Raw genomic sequence first — 19608 nt, 5'->3', positions numbered from 1 at the left:
TGGTTCTTTGGGGAACCAAAATAGTTCTTGTACTGTATGGCATACTTTCAGTCAACAAAAACCCCATAAAACAGTTTTGTTTATTGTGAGGTGAAAATTAATGTGTTCTAGGGCCTTTATGGCATCTAACCTGACTAAACCTGACCTGGCTAAAGTCTATTTAATCATCCTAATGTAATTTCTAAGCCGTATTTTGAAGCATGTTTGAACTGTTTTGTCCATACAGTTAAAGTCAATTGTGTGAACTAGTTAAGGATAACGTTAGTTGTGTTTACTGAAAACCTACTCTGTCGCACTTTATTGATCTAGTGATTACTGTTTTGTTAATTAATAAGTTTGAGATCAAATGTCAGATTACTGCTGTATAACGAACATGTCAACTGAGGGCTCATTCACTATTTCTGTTTTCGTATACCGTTATTTTGCTCTACGTCCCGCCGGTGTTCCCCAGTGCACGCGCGCAATCTTAAAAGTTGGTGCTTTAATTCAACAAACTGAAAGATGCAGAAAGAAATTTGTGCATCTGTGGAATGAAATATATTGATTTTACTACATATTAACTTGCTTATTTTGCTCAAGTGCATTATCCATATGTCATACTAACTATGCCTCTAACCTCAGTTTAGGCACTGTAAGTTAATTCCAACCAAAACTTTACGATGCCGTTTGCTAATATTCGTTGGAACTGTGGATTTGGGAAACACCAAATTGTTGGACTGTTGCTAACAATGGTTGTGGGAAATGCACTACAGATTTGGAATGATGTAATCGGTGAGTAAATATGACTGTTTTTTAATATTATTATTTCTTAAATGCAAGTCTGAGTTTTTATTAGGCTACACATGTTGATTAATAGTGACCCTGGAATTTTTCGAAATTGAGATTTATACATCATCTGAAAGCTGAATAAATAAGCTTTCCATTTGTGTATGGTTTGTTAAGATAGGGCAATATTTGGCCGAGTTACAGCCATATGAATATCTGGAATCTGAGGGTGCAATAAATAAATAAAATCAAAATACTGAGAAAATCGCCTTTAAAGTTGTCCAAACAAAGTTCTAAGCAATGCATATTACTAATCAAAAATGTATAAAATATGTATAAAATACGTTTTATACATATCTACATGGAACATAATCATTTCTAATGATTTTTGGCACAAAAGAAAAATCTGTTATTTTGACCCATACAATGTATTTTTGGCTATTGCTACAAATATATCCGTGCAACTTAAGTCACAAATGTTTTTCTCTGTAATCTTTCATCCAGACGACTTCCTCCCTTTTCTATCTCAACTTTCCTATTTGGCTTTTAAACCTTTGTACATTATCAACCCCATTTTTCATCATCCAATCAAAAGCTGACAGGTAAAAAGTCACTTTTTTAGTTGTTTTACTTGCTGCGTATCCACATAAAATGTGTTGCCTACAATGTGTAATTTCTGCACCACAAGTAGTGCCAAACTGATTTTCAATCTACATATTTGATCAACAACGTGTCAAGCAATTGCTTGAGTTTTGAGGCCAGTTTGACTGTTTGTTTAGTCATTTTTTTTTTATTTTTTTTTATTTTTTTTGTGTGTGTGGGAGAAATTACATATTTTACCTTTAAAATAAATGTGATATTTTGTTATCTAATGCATAGATGTTTGTAAATGCACATTGTTGTTGGGGCCGCTGTATCAGACCTGTGAGGTCAGTAACTCTCTGGCCAACTGTTCTGCCCATTAGTTTATGATTTACAGCGATTAACTTTTGCTGATTAAAGTGATTATTTGGAGTTGGGTGCACTCAGGCCCAAATGATGTGTGGCACTGCTCTGTCTTCCTCCAGTGTGTCAGAGCATCATGCCAGCGGCTTTAAAGTTCCATCAGGGATCCCTGCAGAACCTCTGCCAGGCCGGCTAATCTGTAATCATTCATGGCTGACTTATACAAACTGCTCGTGCTGGTGCTCATTTCTGGCACTCAACAGCAACCGGCGGACGCGTTCTCCATCTCCCCGCAGTAAACAAACGGCGCGTGGAAAGGTTACCCCACAAGCGTGAGCAGCCAGATCTCCAAAGGAAACGGGGTATTAAGCATGTTGGAGCTTTTCAAGTCCAAAAAGGTGATTTGGGTTCCGAACTGGATGACTTTTTGTTTTACTTGTTTGTGTTTTTGAAGCTCTGACTGCTCCACATGGAGACTGGCTTTTCTGTCGACCCCTGCGTAAGCACAGTAATACGGCCCCCTGAAGTGAAGCCTGCATTAGTTCTGAGTGCTTTGGAGCACCTCAGTTTCATATAAATAAAGGCGTTTATCTGTCGTAAATGTGGCTTCTGTTGTTTCTGGGAGATTTGCGAGGAGGGAGTTATTTAGAGAAAACTGCAACGGTGATGTTTTAAGTGTTCAAACATCTGATGCAAATGAATCTTATTTCATTAGTTTGTATGATAAAGTCCTTTAAAGTGCGATGTTTAGACAGCGGTTTCATTTACAAGAACCCAAAATCACATTTTCAATTGTTGTTTATTTTTTTAATCTTTTTTTTTTGACATGTTTGTTTACTCTATGATAGTCAGAAATGCATGTAATAGTATTAGAGTACAACAGTACTGTTTCTTTTTAAATTAAATCTTTAGCAAGTCAATCAACCAACCAAAAAATAAAAAAAATGAAAATAAAAAAAAATATCAAAAAAAATCATCAGAAATTTCAAGTATTTCAGTATTTCCAAAGCATTAGCACACACACACACACACACACACACACACACACACACACACACACACACACACACACACACACACAAACACACACACACAAAACAATATAAAATAAAACAGAATATATTGTTTATTCATATATTCATTTATTTTAATTTATTTTGTATCTTTTTTTTATGAAAACATCCAAAATTAGCCTACATATACAGTAATAGGAAAAAGCCAACCAAGATATAAATGGACATTAAGACTACAAATGAAGACCAAATGAAGTAAATGCAGATTACACAGTTGACAAAAACACTATAAATGCATAATAAAGTAGTCAATCCTTGATATATTGTGATATATTCCAAGTCTTCAGATGACATAGGAATTTAAAATAAATTAATGATCCTTCCTACCCTTCTATATCTCTCAAATCATGTTTGATTTTCTGCATTTTCAAACTGTTTAACATCTCCTTTTGTGTGTGTGTGTTTTTTAGAACGACATGAGGGTGAGTAAATGATGACAAAACTTTAATATTTGGGTAAACTCCCCCTTAAAATTTTAAGCAAGACATCATGATGTTAAAATGTACTAGGTGAAAATACCTTTACACTGGAGTTTTTCCATAAGGGAATTAACACATTTTATTCACTGAATTTTTTATTTATTTATTTTTTTAAGTGCGTTCATGTAATAATTATTCCAACATTCATTAGAATGTAAATACAAATATCACACTGGGAATTCAAAAGTAAGCCTGCAGGTTGTACAAAATATGTGCATTGAAAACCTACAAAGTATATCACAGGCTTAATCTACTAATTATGATTAAAATATAATTATCATTAAAGTTACTGCAAGAATGCTAAAGGTTAAATCAGTGTGTAAGCGCACCGCTGTGCTGAAGTGAGATTTTGTCAGCATTCAGGTGAAGTTTGTGGGAGTCCCCAAAGGTCTGGGGTTATCGTCACTTCTGGTATTAATCTAATAAGTGAAGTTTAGGTGCTAATGGAGGGCCAGGTGCATGTGTGTGTGGCGGGCCGCTGGGCCGGCCTTGGGGACACTACTCTGAGAGTGTGTGTGCATCAGGTGGGCTTGAACTGGCTCATTTGACTCAGACAGCATGTGCTTTGGACGTGTCCTAACCTGAGCAGCAGGAGGCATCTGCCTAATGATGAAAAACTGGAGTGTGCCATCTAAATGATCATCCACCCCCCAACACGCACACACATATCCCATCATCCTCCGGTGACACGGCCAGACATTCTTTTACTCCTAACAATTTTGCCTTTAAATGAATTTGCTTTATGCTGTGAACTGCATGCTTGTTTTCTAATGGCAATAACTTTCATTGTAATGTATGTAAAAAAATACATGCATTAATATGAATGTCACAAAACCATGTCAGATTTTATTCTTGATAAATTAGAAAAAATAATTAGTTTTTACTTTGAGAAATGAAGCCTAGGGCTGTTTTATATTGTGACATTATTTTACGACAATTAAGCTTGTTAATTAAATCGAATTCTAATAATTATAGTAATATAATCAGGGTTATTTAACTAAAAGTACAACTATATATATATATATATATATATATATATATATATATATATATCATAATTTTTTATATAAAATTTGATGTATGTGTTTGAATATAATTTTGTTTTTTTTAAATATATAAATATATTATTTTAGATTTTCTTTATGCACTTTTTTTTTTTCTTGAGGTAAAGTGAGATCTGTACTTTTTTGTGACATTCACCCTTATGTACAGTAGTTTATTTACAAATACATTTAACATGCATGTTACTGCTGGGAGATCGCAAGGTCAGTCTGTCCCGACTGTACATTAAAATAACCAACCTCAATCTGACCCCAAACAATACATGTAAGGTCTTTAAACGGGCGGGCGGGACCCTTAGAGATCTGACTCACGTAGGGGACCTGGCCGAAGCTGGCACACGGGCCGGAAATTTCTGGCAAGGGCCAAATCCCTCACCCTCCCTGAGAAATAATAAATAATGGCTCCATTTTGTTGGCGACTGTGGCCCAGAGCCCACACCATTAGACATTAGAGGCAATTTGCAGTCAACTCTCAGACCTGCTTTATCTAAAATATTATCAATGAGCCTGTCAGCCTTGGCTCTAACCTTCTTTTGTTATTTTCGGCTGTTCTCTCAGTAGGATGTGCGGCTTGTAGCCCGGTTCCCCCTGCAGACCAGCAACAGGATGTCATACACCTGTTTTGCTTAAGGCGGGGACTCTGGCCCCCTCCCCGCCTCCCGCTCTTTCCCCTCCCACCTCCCACGCAGAACTTTAAAAAATAAAACGTATATGTCAGGATGTGAGATGAAGGCTGGTGAAGGTGCAGCTGTTGCATAAGAAAAGTGCCAGGGGCTCGTGCTTCCCACGGTGAGCTTTAATTTGCGTCCCTCTTTCTCAGACCCCTCCTCCTTCTCTCTCACCTTCATCGGGCCACTACAGATGCGGAGGCCCGACACCCTCGCCCAGATGGGTCCTCCTCGCCCACGGCACTGTTTACGTGTAAGCCATTGTTTGTGCATACATGTGCTGCAGGGGACAGCATTGCCGATTCCCATGAAAACACGTCATCTTCTCAACGCTTTACATTCCTATGATCATTTACTGCTGATGATCATGAAATAAAAGGTTTTGTAGGTCAGGTGGCTTAGAATGGGATATAATGGTTAAAACTTCGGATTTGGGATTATACATTTCCTATGACTACCAGCTAGCTGACTTAATATTTATTAATTATTTTTTTGTTTGTTTCCATGTAAGATTATGTATTTATTTAAATAGTTATGTAAACATTAAATAAATATTTACATTTTAACAATCAATTCAAAACTACATTAAATCATTTATATAAATACAGTATACTAGAAATTAAATATATAAATATAAATTATATATAATAAAATTTTGTATAATTTAAATAAATAAATATGAATTTGATCTCTCTCTTTCTCTCTCCCTCCCTCTCTGTTCTGTCTATCTAGCTAGCTATCTTAAATCTAAATATATATTATATGATCTGATTGATTATAATTATGCAATTCTTTTGTAACATTACAGTATAAGTGTCAGTTTTGATCAGTTTAATGCATTCTGAATAAAGCATTCATCATAAGAATACAAATGGAAAAAGATATTAATTTTGAGAAAATATTTTGAACTATTAAGACGGAGCCGGTTCAGTTATGTGAACTCATTTACATTTATGCATTTAGCAGACGCTTTTATCCAAAGCAACTTACAGTGCATTTAGGCCATACATTTTTTTTACCAGTATCTGTGTTCCCTGGGAATCGAACCCACAACCTTTTACGCTGCTAATGCAGTGCTCTACCACTGAGCCACAGGAATTCGATTCATAGACGTTTTTTTTCACATCAGTTGACTGATGCTGGTATTTTTCCTGCATAATCAAACGCGTTACATGGGAGCATTTAAGATGGTGAGAAAGGTTATATATTCTCTGCAGTATTTCTCTGGAAGGCCTCAACAGGAGGCCCTTTTGTGGAGATGTCTTCCTTTCAGCCAATCAATAGCTTTTGTTGTGATCCCAGCATGCAGCAGGAATGCCGCATGTGCTGATGCTTAGCAGCAGGAAATGTTTTGGATGCAGACACACACACTCCAATTATGCGAAAGCATACAGTATATTCATCTGGGCGCTGCTACGCTGCAACAGTAGAGTTTAATTTAATTAACTGGACTCATCTGAAGTGGGAAATTCCCAGACTATTCTAGATGATGATACTTTTTTGATCGCAATAAAATTAATACATGTTTTTGTATAAACGTGATGATCTAGACTAAGTTTAGGAAATGGGGGAAAATAATAATAATGATAATAATAGAAGATTTCAGTTGTATACTGCAAATGCATTTGGGTAATATTTAAATACAGTATTGCAGTATTTGATTAAAACAAATAGAGATAATATTTAGTAATTCTACTGACTGATACTTTGAGTTTCACGTACTATAAACGGAATGCTTAAAACATTCACCTTTTTAAAATGCTTATTTTGATCTCCTTTTTTTTTTTTTCTAAAAATCACAGAAATATGATAATGTAGCCAGAGTTTGGCAAATGCTTTTTGGTCATGTTCAAATACAATATAGCATTTTGCTTTTTTGATTAAAAACAAATATTAAGAAATAAAACGTAATAATTTGGGTGACTGATTAATTGATATGTTGGTCTAGTATTTATTTATTTAACCTAATTGTGATGGCCAGAGTTTGCCAAATGCTTTTTGATCACATTCAAATACAGTATTTCTTTAATAATAATAAATATTTAATATTCATGCTGATTAATTGATTGATTGTTTGATACATTAATTGAGTGCAAATATGCATTTTTGATTAAATGATAGCTTAAAACCAAATATAATATTATATCTTTATTTATTTATTTTTATTAATATTTAGGTTGACAAAACATTATTGAAGAAGCTGTCCCCAGGCTATACAGTACACCAGCCCCAGGTAATGCAATTTTAATATTTTATGTTATCTTTACTAAAATATATATTTTATACATTTATATAAAGTTACCAAAAAATGTGTTTAATTGTTTTTTTTTTTTTTTTTTTTTTTTTTTTTTTTTTTTACATTTACAGTAAATGACACATTTTATTAGCTGTTGAAATTCTTTTTACATAGCTGGGTTAATTATTTATTTATTTTTAAAATCCTTCCTGTCTTGGCATTCAGGTTGTGGGTTTTGCAAGGGGGTTTGTTCACATCATGACTTCCTTTACAAACGCTTCCTTTACAAACATGTTTTACTGAATAACTTCTATTCTCCGCTCCTGCTTTTGACATCTGCTTGCTCTCCACCGATCGGCTGTTTTTGTACGTCGTTGTTTATGAAGAAAAAGCTCCTCTTACATTCTCACTATCACACATAACTGTCATATTATGGCCTTCTTTTTATGCCGCTATTTACCCAAGAGCATGCGAGTCAAATGAAGTCTATTCTCCCAGCACGTTGACATGCCACGCAAGCAAAGAGATTCAATTGTCACCTTTCAGGATGTCTGGTTCTCCGTCGCCCGTGTGCTCTCCGCGGCCCTTACACGACTTCTTTGATGTTAGCAACTAATACACACGGTATGAAAACGCATTACGGAGAGATGCTGACAGATAAAACACAGAGCGCTGCCATTTTGCTTTCTCTCTGTATAATGAGGCGACCAGAAAGGAGAAAAGACATCAGCCCAGTCAAATTACCTCCGTGCAACTGAGTTGTGTGTGTTTCCTGACAGCTTTCCAGGCAGCCAAACGCATTTCCATACCGCGCTCACTGTGAAGTGCTGACACCAAATAAAAATAAAGCGATAGAGAGAACCAAAAGGCTTTTGATGTACATGTTAGTGGGAAGCCCTTTTTCCTCCGTCTGTCTCTCTCTCCGTCTCTCTCTCTATGTCTCTCTCCCCTACCGCTCCGTTCCCAGCAGCAACAAAGTCCTAAAGCAGTGGGAAATGATGTTGAATCAAGCTGAACCTCAAAGCACACAAATCTCTCAGTGTGTTTACAGGAAGTCGTCCTGGAGTCACAACGCCTGACAGAAACATTGACATGACAACACACACTTTACATAGTCGACTGCAGCTGTAACATCCAGGTCACGATATGCAGAATCGCTGTTGAATAAGCTGCTTATACACTGTAAGAAGTAGTTTAGCTTTACTCTTTTGCAAATATAGTCATTTTAAGAGAAACTACAGGGAGCAATACATTTTAACAGGACTGTTAAACAATTATAATGTGAATTATTGAATTAATTACTTTATACGCCAGTTAATTAATCAGATTAATGGCAATTAATCACATTTATATTCATATTTGGAGATGGATGCCTCCATGAGAGGATAATTCAGTATTGTGGCACATGTGTAAATCAACGAATAGACAAAAAGTGACTTTATAAGTCAATATAGAGTTTGTTTTATCCAAAGTGACTTACATTGCATTCAAGGCCTACGCTGGGCATTGAACTCATGACCTTGTCATTGCTATGCTCTATTTTTTGACCTACAGGAATGCTATTTGCTGTATAATCCTATATTTTATTTCCATATTCTGTCCACAGCAATCCATTTTATAATCAAGTTCAGGCTCCAATCATAGATGGTTCTGATAAACAAACACAAGCAAATAAATAAGCAAATGAATTAATTAATACCCATTTCATAGCATATGTATAATAAATTATAATTTATTCTATAAATTAAACAAGACTTTAATGAATAAGTGAATCATTTTTTTTTAAAAAACTGATTCACTTGCCTGAATGCACGGATTCGCTAAAATGAATCTAATTTCCTAAAGATATAAACGAGTGATGCCTTCTAAGTGAGCGTTTGATTGTCTGCAAAGCTGTACGGTCACAGAAAAAGTTAGCAAATGTTTAATTGGAAAAAGCTAGGATGTTTTGAATGGTATGCTAGTGAAAAACTGTTAAGGTTGGTTGCATTGCTACTTTTAGTTAGTTACTGCACAACACTGTGCAGAATATGCCAGTATTTACCTCTCTTTTTTCAGATGTATCTGCCTTACGATGTGCCAGCAAGTAAATATAACGGCTCCTTTGCGTTTTGTACATTTAAAAGCCATAAACCCGAGCAGCTGTGTGCGCAAACCCCTCTGTCTGCTGCCCGGGGTACAGTTGCGTCTGTTCCACTGGATGCTGACACCGTGGCTTGACGACAGGCATAACAGAAAAAGCGTTACTGCCCCCTGGATAGGTCATTTGGTGGCGTCGGCCAAAAGCTAAACTGAAAGAGAGGTTTTAAAGACGGGAACAGGTGCGAGTCACTGCGGGGGCTGGATGAGGCACAAACGCCGAGGCCCAATCGTCATTCGCAAACATTCTCCCGCTTCCTCGTAATTAGGCCACGGCTTCAATAGAAGCTAACTCAGGCCATATGGGCTAATGTAGCCGAGATGAAGACCCCCCACACAGGTAGCAGTCTGTCAGCACCGCGGACAGCTCCCGTTCAGCCAGATAACTCACCGCCGCGCCAGGCAGGAGAGCCAAAGAGAAAAACGCAACACCGCTTAAAGGTTTGATTGAGCTTGAAGGTCAGGCCCGTCGTATGTTGCCGAGGAAAATGTGTCCCCAAATTCCATAATTACACAAACAAATAAACAAATAAGACTCGTTCTTCACCTCGGGCCCTGAACTTTGGAGGCGGAAATGTGTGTTCGCATTTTCTTTGTAGCCAGTTGAATTGCTTGTGCGAGACCTTTAGGGTACAACAGGGCTAATGGTCATTCTTTTGTTGTATATGATGATTCAAAAATGTTTCTTTTCATTTGGAATATTGGTGGAGCAACTCAATTTGTGTATAAAGACATGCTCAAAGTTTGCTTTTGTTACAAATGGTGTCACTCAAAGTGTTCATAGAGGGGTTTATGCCATAGAAGAAACATTTTGGATTCTCCAAAGAACCTTTCAGTCAACAGTTCTTAAAAGAAAAACATGTTTCTTAGTGTGAAGGATATTGTAATAATCTTATGAACCTTTTTTTTTTATTTATTTATATTTTTTAAAGGGCTTTTATGCCTTTAATGAGACAGGATAGTGGAGAGCTGACAGGAAAGCGCTGAGAAAGCCGAGTGGGATCGGCAAAGGACCTCGAGATGGGAATCAAACTCAATTAAAAAAAATAAAAATAAAAGCGTCTTGGGCAATAAATAAATAAATAAATAAATAAATAAACTCCCTCTTGATATAGCAAGGCACCTGGGCAACATTTAAAGTTTTACTTCATTATATTGCATTAGCTGATGCATTCATATCGAACTTTTAGCAGCACGGATGCAGCATCATGCAAAAGCAAATGTTGTTGATATCATTGTAGAAAATGATTTATATGACTGAAATACATTTACTGTACATTTACATTAAATTTAATTTGCATTTTTTTTATTTTTTTTTATTATTGAAATTGTTTAATAACAGTAAGTAACTGGTCATGCAATTGGCTCCCTTGTAGTGACTTGTTGTGTATAAAATAACTTTAATTAGGCTCTTCATATAATTTGAATGATTTTAAACTTGTTTTCTAAAAGTATTATTATTTATTTTATGTGTTTCCTAACTTTTTATTTTATTTTATTTTTAGTTGGGAAATATTCGTATTTAAGCAAATACTTGTACCAAATTCTACTTTTTTATTTTATTTAAATAATCATAGGGGTTATCACATAAATATTTGACCAAAAAAAAAAGTGCTGTATTTGGGTAAGAAATAATTGTTTGCTTGTCCTTCTTTTAAACAATATTAGATCCAATTTATTCAAGATGACAGTTACATTGTAATTATGTAAATATGTACGGAGAAATATTAACTGCATGTTACTATATGGTTAAGTTTAGTGTTTGTTTTAGGGTTAGATGCTTGTAATTATGCATAAATACAAGTACGCTGAAAAAACTATTTTCGCACAGATATCACAATTAATTACAAAGAATCGGCAAGTAACACATTGAACAATAAAGTAGAAAGCTTGAAATAGTAAACATACCCCAATAATCTTTATTTTATTTACATTTTTGAAAATTCTTACATTACTGCTTACTACTTAAACTGCATCTTAAAATAAAGTGTTACCAATATTTTCACACAAAAATCTTACAAGTCTGCCATGCAGCTTCACTTTTATTTACAGTACATGTACGTTCTTGTTATTTAAGATTTAAAACCATACATCAGGGTGCAGTTTATTGACTAAAATATGTCCTCTGTTGTTATATAGAACAAGCACAACGGAAATCATGTGATCTGTGATTACCAAAGCACTGACTAGTAGAAGAAATAATTGAATAGCTGACAGTACAACTCTTAGTATACTGTGAAATAAGGGTAGCATGCATTCACCAAATAAAGCCAGACTTTTAAGCCTTTTTTCATCTTAAAATGCTCATCAAAATGATATCGACGAGTGCTGAAAGCCAAGCGAGCAGAGCGTAAACAAAAGCAGCCCTATCACGTCTGTCTGCAGCACTGGAAGACATTAGAGCTTATGGGAGCCAACATCTGTTACAGAGAGAACGCAGAACAACAGGACCAAATGATGTGTGTGGGACCGCGCTAATGTGTGACTACAGGTCCAAGCAAGCTGCCTGACAGAACATTAGCTGAGAAATATGTTGTGTTTGTTTCACAGTTTGTGGAGATCATGTCAATAAATGCTTCGGATTAAAAAAAAAAAATGCTCTGCAGAAATGCGCTAATTGATTCAGTGTGAAAGAGTTAGTATGTGTTGATAATTACGGATGCGAGAAAACACAGCTTTGGAATATTTATTAGGAGTCTCGGCTGCAATTTCAGAGCTGTGGAAGAGTTTAATGAATCTATCATGAGGCAGTATCCAGCCGTCGGAAATTAGCTAACGAGGCCTGCCGTGCCGAAGAGCTTCATTTCGAGTGAACGGCGTGCCGTTCATATTTCATTCCTTCACAGACTGCCTAATAAAAACATAACAAGCACCAGCCAGCAAATACCAGATGAATGATGATAGTTTTACAGTTCCCAGTTTCAAAAAAGACTCGAGTTGTATAATGAGAGAGTGTTTTACAGTAGTCACACGCTTCTTTTTCTCTCAGCTAACAAACCATAGTAAAATCTGCTTGAATTGATCTAAAAATAAACTGCACTGCTAGGAAAATGTGCTCTCTCATTATACAAATTTTTTTTTCACTTTTTTTTTTTTTTTGTATTTGGTGATGAGAACAAATATGCAAAGCAATAAGCTATGTTAAGGTGTTGCATGAAGTTTAATGCTTAATCCTAACTGATAGTGATGCTTACATTTGCATCATCACTGCATGACGCTCCTGTTATGAATTATGATTCTTCATTTTTCATCCAGGCAAATTTTACAGCTCCACCTTCTGTCATTAGCAAAGGAAATGTGTTCCCCTAGCATCCCCACTGTCAGGAATCCGTAAATAATGAATAAACATATTGTTCGCAAGATGTCACTTATCAACAGAATACAATTAAAATAAAAATGTAAAACTGCTGCAACATATCATTATGATGCAGATGCAAAAATAATTTGACATTCTTAGCAGATCTGAAACCACCTGGCACTCAAGTTTAGGTCGCAGTATTTACTTTGAAAAAATGTAAAGTTTTCTCTTTGTCTGCTGTCAGTCAGTCAGCATTAGCAACCTTATGTGTAGCTACCATTATAGCTCATGGAGAAATTTCCTTATTTTATTTTATTTGAAGAAAATATTATTTTAGTAGAATTGCAACAGTATAATAAATTATAACAATTATAATAAAAATAATATTTTTAATTAGTCTTTATTTTTATATTTTTTTATTTTATTTCAGTTCAAATTTTAGTAATGTTGTGCGTCCTTGACATTTTTTTTAGTTTTTTTTTAATATGCTTAATATTTTTAATTTGAAATCTAATAGTTTATATTTTTTATTTCAGTGTTTCCATCCATCCGTCCGTCTGTCCATCCATCCATCCATCTATATTTTTTCAGATAACCTATTTTATTAACATTTTATAATTTTCTGTTCATTCATGCATTCTTTCTTTCTTTCTTTCTTTCTTTCTTTCTTTCAGTTTTAGGAAACCAACCCTGATCTTAATATGGATAGTGTCCACTTGTCTGCTTTTAAACATAGCACTTATGACTACTGGGCGAATGTTACATCACCTAATTAATATTCACAAGTTAGTTAATTTTTTGATCATGTTTTTTTTCTGTCTCCTCCTTGTTTTCTTTCTATTGGAACTCCAGTAAATCTAAACTCTTCCTCTTTTTTTTTTTGCTGTTTCTTGGTCTTGGTCCATATTTTTCTTAGCCTTGCTGTTTTCACCCCTCAGTGGGGCGGAAAGCAGAGGCCTCCAGTTGCCCTCCAAACATTTTTATTCCAATAACAAGAAATGCCACTTCGGTCAAAAAACATTCATGTTTCTGCAGAGGTTGACAGTTACATTGGTTTCCACAAAGCAATGCCTCCCTTTCTGTATAATTCATCACTGCTTTGTCACCATGTAGCTGTCGGCATGCACACATACACACAGAAAGACACTCAGACGTACACACTCGCACCTCACACACACACACACACACACACACACACACACACACACACACACACACACACTCAGGCGTGTATCTAACCGGTGTCAGTCATTCACATGTCTTACAGCCAGTGCTGGAGGTGCTTTTGTATCTTTGAGGCCTTGTCTTTCCCTCAGTTCATCCATTACTCGTCTTCACAGCCCTCATAATCTGTCTTTCTTATATCCTTTTTTCTTGCAGATGCCGGAAAAAATGACTCATGCAAAGTGGAGCCTGTCAAGCCAATGAGGATGGAAGAGGAAGACAGGGCCGCCGAAATGAGGGTAGGCATTTTAGCGGGTGGTTTTAAATTCCGACACGTTTCCCTTCGAGGTACAACTAGCCTCGGCAGCGGATTTGAGCGCTCATCAGATTGCAGTTTAAGCTTTTTAGAGTTCTGAGGCTCGCGGATGGTATTGTTAAGTGACAGGTATGGAAACTGCTGCAGCTGAGGTCTATCTCTGAGTTTCTTTTAACTCACACTTTAGATAAATCAGCAGTAGTCACAGATATCGGGGTTCATGTCGATCCGGCGGTTTTATTTGATTCTCTCACATGCATCGTTGTAGAGAATATATGACTCAGGCTTACTTCAACAATTGCATGTTGATGTCAGCTACAACAATTCGGATGTGGTTTTACATTCATGGAAGTCGTGCTAGTGCACAATAAAAGCTTTTCCCAACCAGTCTTCATATTCTTCATATAACATCTACTGTCTCTTATCAAAGTCTGTTAGTGATATTCTCAGCAAACAAACATTAAGATTCTTCATTAGTTTCTTGAGGAACCTTTGGCTGAGCAAAGAACTAGAAACATTTTTCGCTCTCAAGTTGCTTTATAGTCTTTGGAGAAGTTCTTGATGTTTCATGTATACGTTCTTCAGATCAATCGGTTGGTTTCTGGGTTCTTTTAAGTACAGCAGGAGTCTGTAACCTTTGGCCTGCGTGTCACTGTTGACGTGCAAAGGGGAGATTGTGATGTAAAATGTATTTGATTTATTTTAGTTTCTTTTGTATCAATAAAAATAATAGTAATAATAATTTTTGATAAGAAGCTTTAAAATAATATTTTACAAATATACATTTAAAGGTTTGGAGTATGTATTTTTTTTTTGTATAATGTTACAGAATATTTTATTTTAAATAAATGCTTTTCTTTTAAAGCTACAGTCTGTAACTTTGTTTTTGGTTAAAAATGATCTGAAACCAATATTTGAGCAAGTACATGACCAACTAGTGTTCAGAACTATCTCCTTACTTTAGCCAGATTCACAATGGTTAGCTTATAATAATGCTTTCTAATCTGAGTGGTGTGGGTAGGTTTTCGCGGGAAATTTGAGTATTCTGCTATTTCATTACGTCACATCTGTAAACATAAATAAGTTGTCCTGGCTACTTGGCTATCGCATGTGAGGATCCTGCAGGTGAAGGATCGTTTAAAGCCTTTTCTCACAGCAGCTGGAATAATTAATTTTATCATTTTGATGGCGGATTGTAATCTAGAAAGGACTCTTTGTTTATGAAACACGTGTTAATGAAATTAAATATATTCCAGTTTTAAATGTGCTTCTGATTACAGATAGCCTGGGATTACACAAGATTTGTATTTTAAAGACAACTAGTTCGAAGGGACCACAATTTGCTTTTTGGGTTAAAAGAATTTCTTAATATGAAATTCGAATGTTGTGACAATTAGAGATTAGACTGTGCAGGAATTGAATTCTGCACGCTAATACACACTATAGGCAGTGCTAATGTTAACAGTAACTCCACTTCGCGTTGGGGTCCTGATCACCCTGTCGGGGTTTATTCTGCAATAACAACCGGTTCTACATGTAGATGGATGGATGGACAGATGGATGGATGGAAACAGTGAAATAAAAAATATAAACTATTAGATTTAAAAATATTAAAGAGCCACACATACTCCTCAAACCATTAGATAACTAAATATATAATAATATTATTGTTTTAACTATATATATATATTATTTATTTTTAATGCAATGCTGAGCATAAGAGACTTAAAAAAATCTTACTAACCCCAAACTTTTGATCTGTGTGTACTGTATGGGACTCTCTTTCTTTCTTTCTTTCTTTCTTTCTTTCTTTCTTTCTTTCTTTCTTTCTTTCTTTCCAGTATCAGAAATCTACACTATCACACATTATACTGCAATCCACTCGATTTCATGTAGTCGAAAGTGCCTAACTAAACAATCACTCATACTCTCTCCCTGTCTCTCTCTCTTTCGCCCCACACATATAATCAGGTATCTGGGGTCCGTCTGGAGGAACTGTTGGATTACACAGCATTCTGTTAGGTTAAATAGGAGGTTTGCTCGTCTGATTTAGTCTGAGTGGAGAGCAGCTTCCTGCTGTGGTGAAGTCCCTCCACCTCCAGGGCATCACCACTCAAAAGGGTCCGAGAGAGAGAGAAATACACAGTAAACAGATGGTAAAGACACTCACTGAGTCATTGTTTCTCACCTCCTTCAAATGACCCATTCTTGAATTTTAATTCCCAAATTTGATAACATTAGCAGCAACTGGAAATCTTATGTTCAGTCAAAAAAAAAACTCAAAAACAAGCAATAAAAGTTTTTCAAAAGACTATATTTGGTGTCTTTGCATGAGGAAAAGACTGAATTTTGAGTCATATTCTACAAAAATAATGCAGAAACAATATTCACTCAGAAATTGCTGGTAAATTTTACAGTTAATTAAAAGGAAAAGACAAGTAACTATGGAAGCTTGTTTCTGCCACGAAATTGGCTTATCTCACAATTATGACTTTTTTTCCTCTAAATTGCATGTTTATATCTCAGAATTCAGACTTTTCCCCCCTCAGAATTGTGAGCAATTCTGTTTTTTGATTCCATCATGAAATAAAAAAAAAATAAAAATAATTTTATTAAAGAAAAAAAAACAGAATTGTAAGATAAAAAGTCACAATTTCCTTTTATTTTTTGTCGTGACAAGCTTCCATAATAAACACATCTCTCTCTCTCTCTCTCTCTCTCTCTCTCTCTCTATATATATATATATTTTTTTTTATTTTTTTTTAATTTTTTTTTATTTTTTTTTTTATAGTGTACATGAAGAACATAGCATTTGTGTTATTTGTTCATGTTCTGATTCATGATTGCACCAGATTTGGTGCCATTGGTTCTCAGGTGTGCTGTGACAATCTTAATTTCTGAATGAACTTTTCATTTAAGCAATAATTGAAAACTGTGTGACAACCAAAAATAAGGAAAAACCAGTGTAAACTGCAAAACAGCAAATCTGTGTTTGTGCATCTATAGTGTTTAAACGTCTGCATACGCCTTTCTCTTCTACACACATGCACCAGTGCACACTTGTTTGGCCCTTAGCTTGTTCTGAGCATGCTCCGACATGCCCGACTCAATCCGGCGGGAATTACATCAGCCACAAAGCAAATAGCAACAAACACGCACGGTAAACAAGCTAGCAGGCAGCTCGCTGTGCAACACACCTTTCTGGAGATCTCCCAGCCCCTTTCTGCCACTCCAAGTTTGCCGCATCTTTAAAACATCAATACGTAATTGAGAGCGAATGTACGCGCCAAAGATTTGCATCTTTTTCCGCGCGCCCCTCTCCCCGCACCTCATTTGATCCCCATTGCTCACCAGCTGGTTCCAGTACATCTCCAGTTCAACCAGTGCCTCTGAGTTCACTCTCCACACTTAATTGGTTCCCAAGGCAAGAATTAAATATTTACTTTAAAGCCCTTTAAAATTCAATTGATTTTTATCTGACAGCTGTGATGGTCTCGAGTGGGCCGATTGCAGGCGGTCTCCACAAGGTCCCACGAGCGATAGGAGAGAGCGCAACACAAACTGACAAGAATCCTCCTACACACACACACACACACAGATGCTGTGGTTGTTCCTTGATCAAGCGCTGGCGTGGTCACCAGTTTCATTTCACACCCAGCTGTTGTGTGGTGGCTTTATATTCAAGACATTCGCTCGTGAGACATCAGTTAAAGGTGGAGCTAACAATAATAAAACAAAAAAAACACCTTTTCCTATGTCTAAATGTGACGTTTTTACCTTCAAGGACATTATCAAAATTATTCAAATGTGAGAGAAAGTACATTTTTGGGGAAAATAATGTGTTTGTGATGGTGTAGTGTCACTGGTTGAACAAACATTTAGACTACATGTTATGTACATTTATTTTTTTTCTTCTTTTTCAATTTTATAATAATTACATTTTCATGTATATATATATATATATAAGATATATATATATATTATATACGATACATGTTTAATAAAGTATTCAATAATTTAGTAAATTTGGTGTTTAGGAAAACAGTTATAAATTTAATTCATTTTACTTATTTTTCATTCAAAATATTGGAATATAGTCAAAACATTATTGTAATAATTTCATTGTAAAATCATTTCTTCTGTAAGCTGGAAAATATTTTAAAACTGTATTAGTTTATTTAAAAAAGATTTAAAAAAAGTTTATTTAAAAGAGATTTTAAATTGGTTTTAATTTTCAAATAAATAATTTTAATAATGTTATAGTAAAATAATTTATTTTGAGGGTTAAAACATATTATTTAAAAATATATATTTTATTTTAAAAATGAATAAATGAGAATAAAATGAGATTAAAAATTGCCTTAATTTTTGTTTGGGAAAAGTTATGCATTAAATTATTTTTACTTGTGTCATGTGAAGTAACTGATTAAAAATAATAATTTGAATATTCTATTAATACAATGTATTTTATAGTCATGAAAATATTTATTATTTCATAAATAGTAATATTTATTTAAATAATGTAATATTATTGTGTAAGATGTTTTTATAACTTATTTTTCCTCTTAGGTGTGGCAGAAATTACATTTTATTTACAGCAAGCATTCAGTAAAACAATCTGCAAGTCATCAAAATAAGCAGAATCCATGGAAGTACATTTTACACAAGCCTACTTTTTATGTCAAGTCCATTATAAGTAAACCATTTGCCGGTTAACGTCCTGAAGAGAGCAAACACTGGTGGGGTGTTTTGAGTGATCAGACACTGTTTTGGGAAACCTGTTTGGAAATTGTCATTATTTTGCTATTCCATTAATTACCACTAGGGCAGAAATTGTTGCATAAATGACACATTGCAACTTTAAAGAGGTTCACATTAATGAACCCTTACAGGTGCAAAGAAGCACTTCTATGAACTAATATCTCATAATTCTCTTTGTCTGCAGTGCATGATGGCTGACTGACAACCTTCACAGCTGGTGCCACAATAATTTTGAAAAGAATACTGTTTTAAAAAGGTTAGTCTCATTTCATATTGACACTATATTGTTGTCAAATTGAAACATGCATGCTTTTACGTCATAGCCATACAGTTACTGTAACTCAAAAGAGCAGCAGTCCTTTGCTAGAGTCAGTCACATTATCTAGCTCCTCAGAGTCAGTCAGAGTGATTCAGTCTGCCAGGCCCCGAGTTAATAAGTTATGAATAAGTTAGTGTGCTAGCGTGAGGAACAAGGAACAGGCAGGATCTCAAGAGCTCAAGCACAGTCAGACGCTCCCAAAGCATTGTGCCAGCATTTCCACAAAACCTTAGGAGGGCTGTTAGCGCCTGAGGGGGAATCAATCACTGCGGACTTACCGAGCGCACATTAAAATGTTATGTGGTTAATACTGCCACGTTTCAAATGCATTATATGTGCTCGTATGATGTCCTGTATGCGTACAACTGCGATCTGTTCTGACAA

The 19608-nt window shown here is 35.4% G+C and overlaps 1 long non-coding RNA gene across 2 annotated transcripts in view; it reads left to right on the top strand.

Moving 5' to 3' along the window:
* Positions 1 to 19161, top strand: part of LOC122139284 — a 76040-nt gene extending 56879 nt beyond the window's left edge. Inside the window, exons 3-5 of one of the 2 annotated variants that reach the window (XR_006156183.1) lie at positions 7168 to 7224; positions 14045 to 14127; positions 19090 to 19161. This is a non-coding gene — a long non-coding RNA (uncharacterized LOC122139284). Of the gene's footprint in view, positions 1 to 1832; positions 2304 to 7167; positions 7225 to 14044; positions 14128 to 19089 lie in introns of those variants that run through there. The other variant, XR_006156181.1, reaches the window with a different exon arrangement.
* The last annotated feature ends 447 nt before the right edge of the window (positions 19162 to 19608 follow it).

The sequence above is a fragment of the Cyprinus carpio genome, chromosome B12 (genome assembly GCF_018340385.1).
Source record: "Cyprinus carpio isolate SPL01 chromosome B12, ASM1834038v1, whole genome shotgun sequence".
Taxonomy (NCBI): Eukaryota; Metazoa; Chordata; class Actinopteri; order Cypriniformes; family Cyprinidae; genus Cyprinus; species Cyprinus carpio.
The sequence above is the reverse complement of the archived record's forward strand: the minus strand, read 5'-3'. Positions and strand labels throughout refer to the sequence as shown.